Here is an 11,518-nt window from a genome sequence, read left to right as displayed (position 1 = left end):
CACCCCTGCAGCTCCAACAAAGGCTCTGGTAGGACTCAGTCCCTTTCAAACCTCACAAAGGAGTGTTCTGTGGTTAGAAGTTCATAATAGTCTCAGCTCAGAACTAGCACCCAGTCTGGGTAGATCAGCCTGTTTCTTTGTACATCATGGGCCTTTGAACTTCAGATTCCATGAACAGCAGATAATGGACCCCTCCTCATGGTGCAGCTTCAAAAGGCTGGGGTTTTGCATAATGAGATGGAGTGGGGGAGGAATTTGCATTCACCGTCAACTAGATATTTCCCCGGAAGTCTATGTTGCATGTGTTGTCCCAAAAGACCATTCTTGTCTACCACAATGTTCAATAAAGTCCTTTGAACATCCAGGCCCAGAGTATTACATAACCTCTGCATTTCATACAATGGGCTCCAAAGCTATTTAAATTTTATTCAATAAGGTTTTCCCAGGTATATTGCAAGACATTGCCATCTCTGTCACAGGCTGTACTTGGCGTAGACAAGGAGCAGCCAACAAGAGCTCCAATGTGGTGCTGTGGCTAAGAGGGCTAATGTGATTCTTGGATGTGTAAGCCCCGTGGCCTGAAGCTCTGGAGGGTAGGGCGCTCACTGCTATCATCTGTCAGTGAACAGGGGAAAGGGAGGCCCAGAGCAGTTTCAGAAACACCATAAGGGAAGGATCTCTCTGCCACCATCTACTTATCAACAGGGGCAAGAGAATTAATGAACGAGGCCTGATTTGCATCTTTGTTATGTGCAAATTTTGGTTGCTTTGGAGAAAAGCTAGTTTTGGGTGAAAGGACACTGAAATGTTGTTATCCTTGTTGGGTGGCAAAAGGGCAGCTGGGTGAGAAGTCATCCCAACCTAACACCAGTCTAGCATGGTTGCGTGGTGGAGTATGGATACAAGTCAGTGACAGAGGGGGTCTTACTTTCTGGCAGGGAGTGCATTCCAGGTGGCAAGGACTCTGCTCAAAGGGCCTATATGCCACAAATCCCTATACACATTGCAAAGAGACAGTGCAATGACAGCTTTGTGACTTGAGGTGGCTTGGCAGTGAAAGGTGGATGTTTGCTGAAGCAACAGAGAGCAGCATCAGAGCTAAGTGAATTCCAGTGAGGTCCCTCAGCACCAATGAAGCTGAAATCACCATAGCTGGTGGTACTGACCTTAATGAACCAAGCAATAAAATCATAGAAGATTAGGGTTGGAAGAGACCTCAGGAGGTCATCTAATCCAATCCCCTGCTCAAAGCAGGACCAACATCAATTAAATCATCTCAGCCAGGGCTTCCCCTAGAAGCTAGAGACAGACTTGCCTGAACTCTGGGATTTTCTAACCGCTGACACCAGTGGTGAGTGGGCTGTAAGTGGATATGGAGGGGAACTTGACTGTTAAAGGGACATTTACTTATAAAGCATGACACCAGCAGCAAAGCTTATGCCCAAATAAATTTGTTAGTCTCTAAGGTGCCACAAGGACTCCTCGTTGTTTTTGTGTTAAAAGACTACTGCTGAACATACAGTAGTGGTGGGTATTTGTGTGTGTGTGTGTAGAGAGAGAGTTCTATTGTTGCTTTGTTCTTCCAAGTTGATTCTGTGTCCCCTTTTCCCCATTAAAAAGTTTCCCCTGTTTCAGTACTCAGTGCTTGTGAGTGGGGAAATATTGCTTGTTAAAGGAGCCCAGGGAAGGTACTTAGTTTTTCCGGGAAGGGGTGCCACCTGGTGGTATTTGTTAGAATTTTAGGCTATATCTACACAGGAATAAAAAACACCCAGGGCTGGTCGGGATCAACTGACTTAGGCCATGTCTACACTACCCGCCGGATCGGCGGGTAGTAATCGATTTATCAGGGATCGATTTATCGCATCTCATCTAGACGCGATAAAATCAATCCCCGAATCGACACCCATACTCCACCTCAGCAGGAGGAGTAAGCGGAGTCGATGGGAGAGCTGCAGCGGTCGACTTGCCGCCGTGAGGATGGCCAGGTAAGTCGAACTAAGATACTTCGCATAGCTGAAGTTGCGTATCCTAGATTGATCCCCCCCAGTGTAGACGAGCCCTTAGGCTCACAGGACTTGGGTTCCAGGGCTGTAAAATTGCTGTGTAGACATTTGGGCTCGGGCTGGAGCCTGAGCTCCGGGACTCTGCAAAGATCTTTTATCCCTGTGTAGATGTACCCCTTAAAGGATCCTCTAGGTATTTGAACCTGGCACTCGTTGCTGTTGACAACACCAGGCAGAAGGATTACAGATGTATAAATGGGAGTATTTAGTAGAAGTAGCGAGGAGGAATTACAGCATTGGCGTGAGCACTACTGGAATACTATGTCCAGTTCTGGTGGTCACACTCAAAAGAAGACATGACAAAAGGCAAAGGGTTCAGAAAAGAGCTACAGGTAGGATTTGGGGTCTGGAAAACCTGCTCTATAGTGCAAGACTTAGGATACTCAATCTATTTAGCTATCAAAGAGAAGATTAATAGGTTGATTTGATCACAATTTACAAGTACCAAAATGAAGAGAAGATTTGTGACAATTAGAGATGTTTATAATGTTGCAGTCAGACAAAGGCTTGAAGCTGCGCTAGATAAATTAAGGCTAGAAATAAGGACACAATTTTAACATTGCCTTTAATGATAATTAACCATTGGATCTGATTACCAAGGGATGAGGTGGATTCTCCATCATGTGAAATCTTTAAATTAAGATTGGAGGTCATTCTAAAAACATGCTCTAGCTCAGTCACAGCATATGGGCTTGATAAGAAATGACTGGGTAAATTCCATGGATTCTGTTATATAGGAGGTCAAACTAGATCAGAGGTGGGTAAACTACGGCCCGGGAGCCACATCCAGCCCTTCAGATGTTTTAATCTGGCCCTTGAGCTTCCGCTGGGGAGCAGGGTCCGGGGCTTGCCCCATATGTGCCGCCTGGCCGCACCTCTGTGTAGAAGCCAGAGGTGGGACATACCACTGCTTCCAGGACCGGCTTGAGGTAAGCGCTGCCCAGAGCCTGTACCCCTGACCCACTCCCGCACTCCAACTCCCAGCCCTGATCCACCTCCCACCCTCTGAGCCCCTACATCCCAGCGCAGAGCACCCTCCTGCACCCCAACCCCTCATCCCCAGCCCCACCCCAGAGCCCGCACCCCCAGTTGGAGCCCCCACCCTCCCCACATATCCCATCCCGCTGCCCCAGCCTGGAGCCCCCTCCTGCACCCTGAACTCCTCATTTCCGGCCCCACCCCAGAGCCCGCACCCCCAGCTGGAGCCCTCGCTCCCTCCCGCACCCCAACCCCCAATTTCGTGAGCATTCATGGCCCACCATACAATTTGCCCACCCCTGAACTAGACGATCATAATGGTCCTTTCTGGTCTTAAAGCTTATGAATGATATTTTTATTTCTCTATTTTCCTTGTTCTGATTTTTTAAAAAAAGTAATATGAAAATTAATTTAATTCACCATTTTATAGTCACTTTAAAAGAAATTATCTTGTAATTTTTTCCATGCATTTTAAGAGTGAGGATTTTAAGTGCTAGTTTAGTAATATGGTGTACTGTGTACTGATAATGCATAGCTGTACATAGTCACAATGCGAGCAAACATGTAAAATACAGCCTGATTAAAAATGTAGATGAAAGCCAGGCAACTTAAGAAGCATTTTCTTTTGTTGAATTGTCATACTGCAGAATAAAATCTCTATTTAATCTTTAGTATAGCATATTGAATTGTCTATCATTGTACATATTCTGTTTGATTGTGCTTGCATGCTCCCATCAACAAAGCACTTAGCTGCCCATATTTTTAGTTATTTATGCTTTGTTATGCTTAAAAGGGAGAAAAGAACTTAGGAGCCTAAATTCCATTGTCTGTTGATAGGATTTAGACTCCTACATGTCTAAATCTCTTTTGAAAACAAGATTTAGGCTCTTAGATTGGTTAGGTGTTGTGACACTGAGTGCGGCAATGCCTAAACAGCTTTAAAAATCTGGGCCTAAAACACTTCAGCATCAAACAATAGGACGATGTAGTGAGCCTAGAATAGCAGTTTGTTATAGGAACCTTTCATACTCCAAGTATCCCAAAGCATGTTACATAATACAGCAATAACTGTAATATATTATCGTCGGTCAGTGCAATCATCCCTAGAGTAGATGAAGTGTTGAAAGAGTATTTAAAAGCATCTATATTTCTCCACACAAGGTGGCAGTAACTTTATATGGATATACAGGATAGTACACATATGTTCCTGTAGCGAGGCGGTGAGCTACCCCACAGCCCCGCTGAGGGCCAAACCTCCCCTACTATCAACATGGGCGGAGCCACCGGGTCCGGCGCCCGCCCCTCCGAGGTCACGGCCCCGACCCGGAAGTATAAAAGCCCGCCTGCAGCGCTCAGTGGAGCCCAGGCCGGCAGAGAGAGCAGACGTCCCTGGTCGAGCTCCCGCTTGGGAGACAGCCGCAGGCCGCGAGCAGCCTGCTGACTCACTGGGCCGGTCGAGCCTACCTCTCGCCAGGTACCCCGAGGAGGACTGGCCAAGCCTGCCCCGGGCCAGCTACCCCGAGGAGGACTGGCCAAGCCTGCCCTTTGCTACCTACCCAGAGGAGCCAATGCTGGTGGAGAGCACCGATGACATCAAGACGGCCCAGGTACCATACGAGGGGGAGTGTGGAAGTAGCCCGGGGGCAGCCGACCCCAGTCTGGCTGCTGCACTGCCAGAGCCGATGTCAGTGTGTTGCGGCCAGGATCCCCACTGACAGCAGCGAACGTCCATCGCTGCTAGGGCCCCGGGCTGGGACGCAGAGGAGTGGGAGGGCCTGCGTCCCCCCTGCCACCCACTCCTTGGGTGGCAGACTCCCCCTTTTTCCCTGGGTATTTGCTTGACTATTTGATTATTGCCCCGCCCTGACCTAGGGCCTGGGCTGCCACAAACTGACCCAGCCCCTGCTTAAGGGCCTGGGTATTTGCTTGACTATTGGATTACTGCCCCGCCCTGACCTAGGGCCTGGGCTGCCACAAACTCCGACCCAGCCCCTGCTTAAGGGCCTGGGTGTTTGCCTGACAGTGTGATTGCTGCTCCACCCTGATTGAGGGCTCGGGGCTCTTTTCTGACTGTAGCGAGGCAGTGGGCTACCCCACAGCCCCGCTGAGGGCCGAACCGCGGCCCAAAACTACTACAGTTCCCAAAGCCATTAACTTTTTACAGGAGTATTTTTATTTCAGTTTGTTACAACAAATATATAAAAACTAATAATGGTCTTCAGTTCAGTTACAGGAAAATGCACACGTGTCGTGCTCAATCCAAAGCATAGGGAAATGCACAAGCTATTTAATATACTGCTCAAAAGAATAAGCACTACAAGCTTTTGTTGCAATTGTTTGCCTACATCAGTTTTGGACCAGGACTCTATTGATTCTGTGGGATTCATATTAAGATAATTATCATGTTAAGAGAAAATAACTGTATTAAGCAGAAACAATTGGAAAAGATTAAATTAAAATTGACAGCAATTGTAGAGAACACATTGTTAAACAAATTGGCGTTTTTGAATCTATTAATTTTAAATAAATAATTTCCTTTGTATCTTGAAATTAAAGTGACTCCAGAATAGCTACAGTGGCCTAGATCCTTTCATCCAGCTGAGTTGCTCAATAGGACATACAGCTGAGGAGCAAAGCTGATTATATATCCAGCTGCTCAGAGGTTGGTTTGTAATGCCCCCGTGAGCACCAGTCTCAGAGCTGTGCTATTTTGCACCCATCAGTAACAGCCACTAAGAGCTGTTCCTGCAGCCAAGGATTTCCAGAGCCCAGCTTCACTTCCATCTGACAAGTCCTCTTCAATGTTGGAATGGCCTGTTGTGTGACTGAGCAGCTGCTTAACACCAGCAAACCAGTGGAAAGCAGTCACAATGGGGGCCAGAACCAGTAAATCGTACTCTACTCATAGGTCAGTAATAGAAATCTGCAGGAGTATCTTGTGGTAATGTATATGAGACAGAAGAGAGAAATAGTGGTCCAAGCAAATAAGCAGCACATTTTCTCATATCTGTTTAAAAAATATTGTGCATAAGTTAAAGATACCTCCATGGCACTTAAATCTCAATGACCAGCACTTATTTACCAAGCCACTGGAGATCTCACTGAAGTGAGCAGAAGACAGCTTATATGTGAACTAGAGCTTCAGCAAACTATTTGAAGCCATAGCGACACAGGGCTTTGAAGTCATCAGATCCATTGTGCACTGTAATACGGTAGATTTCACCAGGAACTTGTTTGTTCTCTCATCTTCTCCTCAGGGAGAGAAATGTACAGTGGAATGTCTTGTATTGGTAGGGATTTAGGTTTGGGGTGGGAGTTAACTATCAGCCATTATATGATAAACACTTTTGAGCAAGTCCCACATTCTGTCCAGTAGAGAGCAGTCAGTGGCATGCATGGACAGTAGCCAATACATTTAAAACTCATGCATGCACTTCAGCTTAAAGCTTTAGGCCTCTCACCAGGTAATGTCCCATTAAAGGCTAAATTCTGGCCTGTGCTGTGCACACACAAAACCCACTGTGAAGTGAGAGTGAATCAGATGTGTGCCTCCATCCTGCATGCAGTTCCACTTTTTCAAAAAAGGCTTGTGATTCTGGGTGCCCAGCTTGAGACACCTTAAAAGGCTTGATTTACAGAAGATGGGTTGTTCAGCATATCTAGTTCTTTTTAGGTTTGTTAATTTGGGGACCCAAACATTGAGGAAACCAAACCCACTAATAGCTGTTAAGAATGTAAGCTTTAGATATTCAGGTGAGAGGTATCTTTTTAGATATCTTGATAGATAAGGTAGACCCAGGGCAGCATTTGGCCCTAAAATTCCAGCCAAGATCCAATGTGGAAGATATAGCTCTACATCATGCTGTCAAGAAATTAAAATTTCATAAATGGGAACTGCTGAAATGTAAAGGGGACTGCCTCATGGTCTGTTCTGCTTTTGTCTGTCAGTGTGGAGGGAAGGAAGCACAGGGCTGGACCGCTTCACAAAGTGGGAGAGTACCAGTAGTGAGAAGAGTAAGGTTTGTTTGGGCATTGACTTCAGAGGGTAGTAAGCAATGTTCGGGAGGCCTCAGCATGCTGGCAGGAGCAAGCTGTCAAATGTTTTAAAAAACTGAAATCAGAACAAGAGCAACAACTGAGCCACTGTGAAAATATTGTGAAGTTTTCCCAAGTCTTGTTTAATGCATGTTTCTTCTCTGAGATATGACTATAAAAATGGCCCTGTGGTGTTCCATGTCTTATTGTGGGGGCAGGGATATCTCAGTGGTTTGAGCATTAGCCTGCTAACCCCGGGGTTGTGAGCTCAATCGTTGAGGGTGCCATTTAGGGAACTGGGGTAAAAATCTGTCTGGGGAGTGGTCCTGCTTTGAGCAGGGGGTTAGACTAGATAATCTCCTGAGGTCCCTTCCAATCATGATATTCTATAAGCGTCTCACAAGGATTTCTGTATCAACTATGTTCAGCATATAGGTAAAGAGATTTGGTCTTTTTCCTAACTGTGGGCCTTGCAAACTCAGCTTGGGTTTTAAAAGCCAAGCTCCATGCTCTGCATCTCATGCATCAATAGTAGAAAAGATTCTAAAGACCAAATTATGCCTTCACTTACACTTGTCTTACAATTCTGCCCTGAGGGCATGATCCAGTGTTCATTGACATTAATGGGAGTCTCTCCATTGGCTTTGGATCAGGTCTTTAGTGACATCCAGGCATGTACACTGGCTTTATAGGCAGTCACACTGATGCAAGCCTATGCCACTTTCTATCTCCCTTCCTCTTTGCTGTATAGGTGGAGTGGAGCTCAATGGACCACATCCAACAGAGGGGGGTTGTGAGAAGGGCCAGGCAGCATGTACTTCCTCCCCTGGATAGCTGTCTATCTCCTTCTAAGTTACTGCTATAAAGGCCAGCTGTGTGCAGGTTTGGATATCAAGGGCATGGCCACGGGGCAAGTGGGAATGGGGAAAGTGATGCTTCACAGCTTGTAGCCTTGCAAAGTCATTTGGGAGCTACCATACTTAATACATCCTACAGAGACTCCCTTTGTGGCTTTTCTAAATCATGAGGGATGGTCTGCCCCTCTGGAATGGCACCAGTCTGTCTGTAACAGGAGTCAATGTAGTGGTGGCTCAAGATCAAAACTGGAGGTAGAGCCCCATTGTGACACCTTGGAATCCCCTTATTCACCACTGTCGTATAAGTAGGATATGTTTTGCACAAAGTATGCCTTGTGAGGTATCATTCTAAAAGTCTTGATCTGCTAGACATTAATATCTCGTTGGATTGTATATGCTATGTATGTGTTACTGAAACATGTTGTGAGAACACCCACAAGCAGCCTTTCAGGCACAACAGTAAAAAGGCCAAACAATGTTAATGGCTTACTAAGGAAATGCACACAGGCACCAGGATTACCCCAGGAACTGCATACAATAGAAACCTCTCAGAGATAGCACTACACAATGGGAACTGTTTGACCCAGGTCACAGTAAAAGAGCTTCCCAACAAGTGGGAAAAGATATAAAAGGGGGGAATGACATCATGATGGCACCTCACTCTTCCTACAACACCACACCTGGAAACACTCGAGGAAAAAAAAAAAAGACTGAATTGGGGGAAAATGATGGTCCCAGGCTGAAAGGATTTCTAGCCTGTATATGAAAACCTGGGAAACCCAAGCTGCAAAACAAATGCAGCTTGTGCCTTAAACAGGCTGGCAGATTCTTATCACTCAGGGTGAGAATTTACTAATTAATATCCTACTTATCTAGTATGTTAAACTCAGTTTGCAGTTTTGTTTCTTTACTAGGTAATCTGCTTTGATCTGTTTGCTATCGCTTATAATCACTTAAAATCTATCTTTTTGTAGTTAATAAACATATTTTATGTGAGATAACAACCTTGGCAAATAATGCATTTTAAAAATCTTGGCCTACTAAGAAACATTTATATAATTATGTTCCCAGTCACAAATCTAGCATTCTGGAGCAAAGTCACTAAAACATAGTCCACGGGGCGGCTCCAGGCACCAGCGCAGCAAGCGCGTGCCTGGGGCGGCAAGCTGTGGGGAGGGGACAGGACGGCGTGCCGGTTGCCGTGAGGGCGGCAGTGAGGCAGCCTTCGGCGGCATGCCTGCGGGAGGTCTGCCGGTCCCGTGGCTTTGGTGGCAATTCGGTGGCGGGTACGGCAAAGGCGTGGGACCAGCAGATCACCCGCAGAAAATGCCACCGAATCCACTTGAGCTGCCTGACTGCTGTGCTTGGGGCAGCAAAAAACATAGAGCCACCTCTGATAGTCCAACAAACAAATGTTTATTTAACATGCCCCTCACTTTTTTCCCTCCACCGCACCCCACTCACCGGTGTTGTCCTTGGTCAGTGGAGACTCAGAGATCAGAGGTGCTTTCACGTGAGTACACCTCCCAGATGGGGGGCAAGAAGGCACCTTGCTCGTTCCTCCAGCTGCTCACTGTTCGCTCTGGCCACTGCTGTTCGTTGTACCACCACTCACTCCACCACTCTGTTCCCAATGGCCCTGCGCCGTCACCTTCTGCTGCCACCTGCAACTGTGACCTCTGCGAGTTGGTCTCTTGAGGCTCCATCCAGCTCTCAGTGATTTCAGCTGAGCTCTCAGTGAGGGAACCTCACTGCTAGTGCAGGCTGGCAGAAACACTGTTCCCACAGCAGGACTAAGCACTTAGACCTGATTATCAGTGATTTCAGCTGCAGTGGTCACTTAAGAGAACTAAAGACTATCTATGGAGCCTAATCAGCTCTGTCTTTAAACAGTGGAGAGGGACAGGTCCCCACCCTCTCTCTTGATGCCCTCAATCAGCACAGGCTAAGTACAGTTCTACTGCCCTTTACTCAGACAAGAACAACTACATTTCATTCCCTCCGCATTCAAGTGATTTGTAACCCAACCCCAGCCAAAATCTATCACTTGGGCAACACAGCTCTGTGTGCTGGATACCCAGGTAGATTAGGTGTGAATGTAAATACAATCTAGTCCTGAAGCCTTTCCCCCCCAGCTCATCACTAGATGTCAGGGAGAGCTCATTTAGACTTTGCATACAAATCATCATTTGAAATTATTAGGTTGGCCAACATCACCGAAATGAATGCACTGACATTGTCATAAAAAACAACAGCTGTATAAGGAAGCTAGTCTATGTTCATACTTTTCAAATCTATTATACTTTTTCAGCTACACATATTTTATCATACACTGTATATGTTTTTAAAGTGTGTATTAATGTTTCAATTTCAATTCAAATTTCCAGTCACTAAATTGGCATGTAACTAGTTCACAAAACTGGTGGGGGGTGTTGGGGAAATTCAGGGGGGTTGTAGGGAAATCACTGCCTAGCGATGTTGACAGCTCCCTCCCTGCCCAGCTGTGCACAGAGGCGCAATTAGGCGGGTCACGTGCCCCGGCAGGAATGTGGTGTCTGTAGTGTTTGCGGAGGGAGAGAGAAAGGCCGGTCTGTAGCCTTCCCCTCCCCTTCCAGCTGCAGCAGAGAGACTGGCAGGAGAAGGAGCCAACAGGCCGGCGGAAGTGCTCCCGGCCCCGCCAATCGTTGGGAGGCTAGTCCCAGGGTTCCACACCGGGGTGGGCTGTGCTGCGCTGTAAGAAATTTGATATATTTTAAAAAGGGGCGAGCGAGACAATTGATCCTGCAACTGCAGCAGTGAGGAGGAGGCTGCGGCAGCTCCAAAGGTGACGGGAAACGGGTGAATTTCAAAACAAGCAGCAGCTCTCTCAGTGCGTGTCGGATGGTGAGTGCTGCCTGGGACCAGCTCTCTTAGTGTGGGTGGGCATCTCCGGGGAAGCAGCTCTGTGTGCCGGGGGGGGGGGGGGGTGTAAGATTGGGGCGGGTGGAGAAAGTTTAGTGACGTGTCTGAATAGGGAAACTAACTTATTTTGCGGACAGGATGGCATCCCCTTGAAGATGGATGTCTGAGGTCCTTCCTCCCACTCCAACGACACATATGTTCTCTCCCCTTGCGTGGAAAAGTTTAAAGCTTCTTATAATCGAAGCCTTACCCTTGCATTGCTTCGTGGATAAGTGAGTGTGTCTTAAATCATGGCTTGTGGGCCTGTGTCGCTTCTTTTGGATTCTAAAATAACCGGGTCCGGGACTGAGTTGCCTTCAGGATGGGCACACGCAAGAACACCAAACTAAAAACACATTGCACTTAGTGTTCTTTTGCTCTCATCAGTTCTGTTTAAAATGACATGAACACGTCCTGCTTTGTCTCAGTGCAGGGTGTTTTGTATATTTAATTCCTAGCAAATCATCATCTGCTTTGTTTTTGTTGTTGTTTTTTTTTTGACTATGTAAATAAATAGTGCTTCTCTGACACTGGAGCGCTGGGGATACCCTACTAAATTAAGCCTTTAGAGAAGAACGATCACTTTTTTCTGTAGAAATGAAAAACCCAACCCTTTTGAAATCAGGTTGAAGATTGTTGTTT

Source organism: Terrapene carolina, unplaced genomic scaffold, assembly GCF_002925995.2.
Source record: "Terrapene carolina triunguis isolate 2854851 unplaced genomic scaffold, T_m_triunguis-2.0 Scaffold42, whole genome shotgun sequence".
NCBI classification, from domain to species: Eukaryota; Metazoa; Chordata; order Testudines; family Emydidae; genus Terrapene; species Terrapene triunguis.
Note: the sequence above shows the minus strand (reverse complement) of the source record.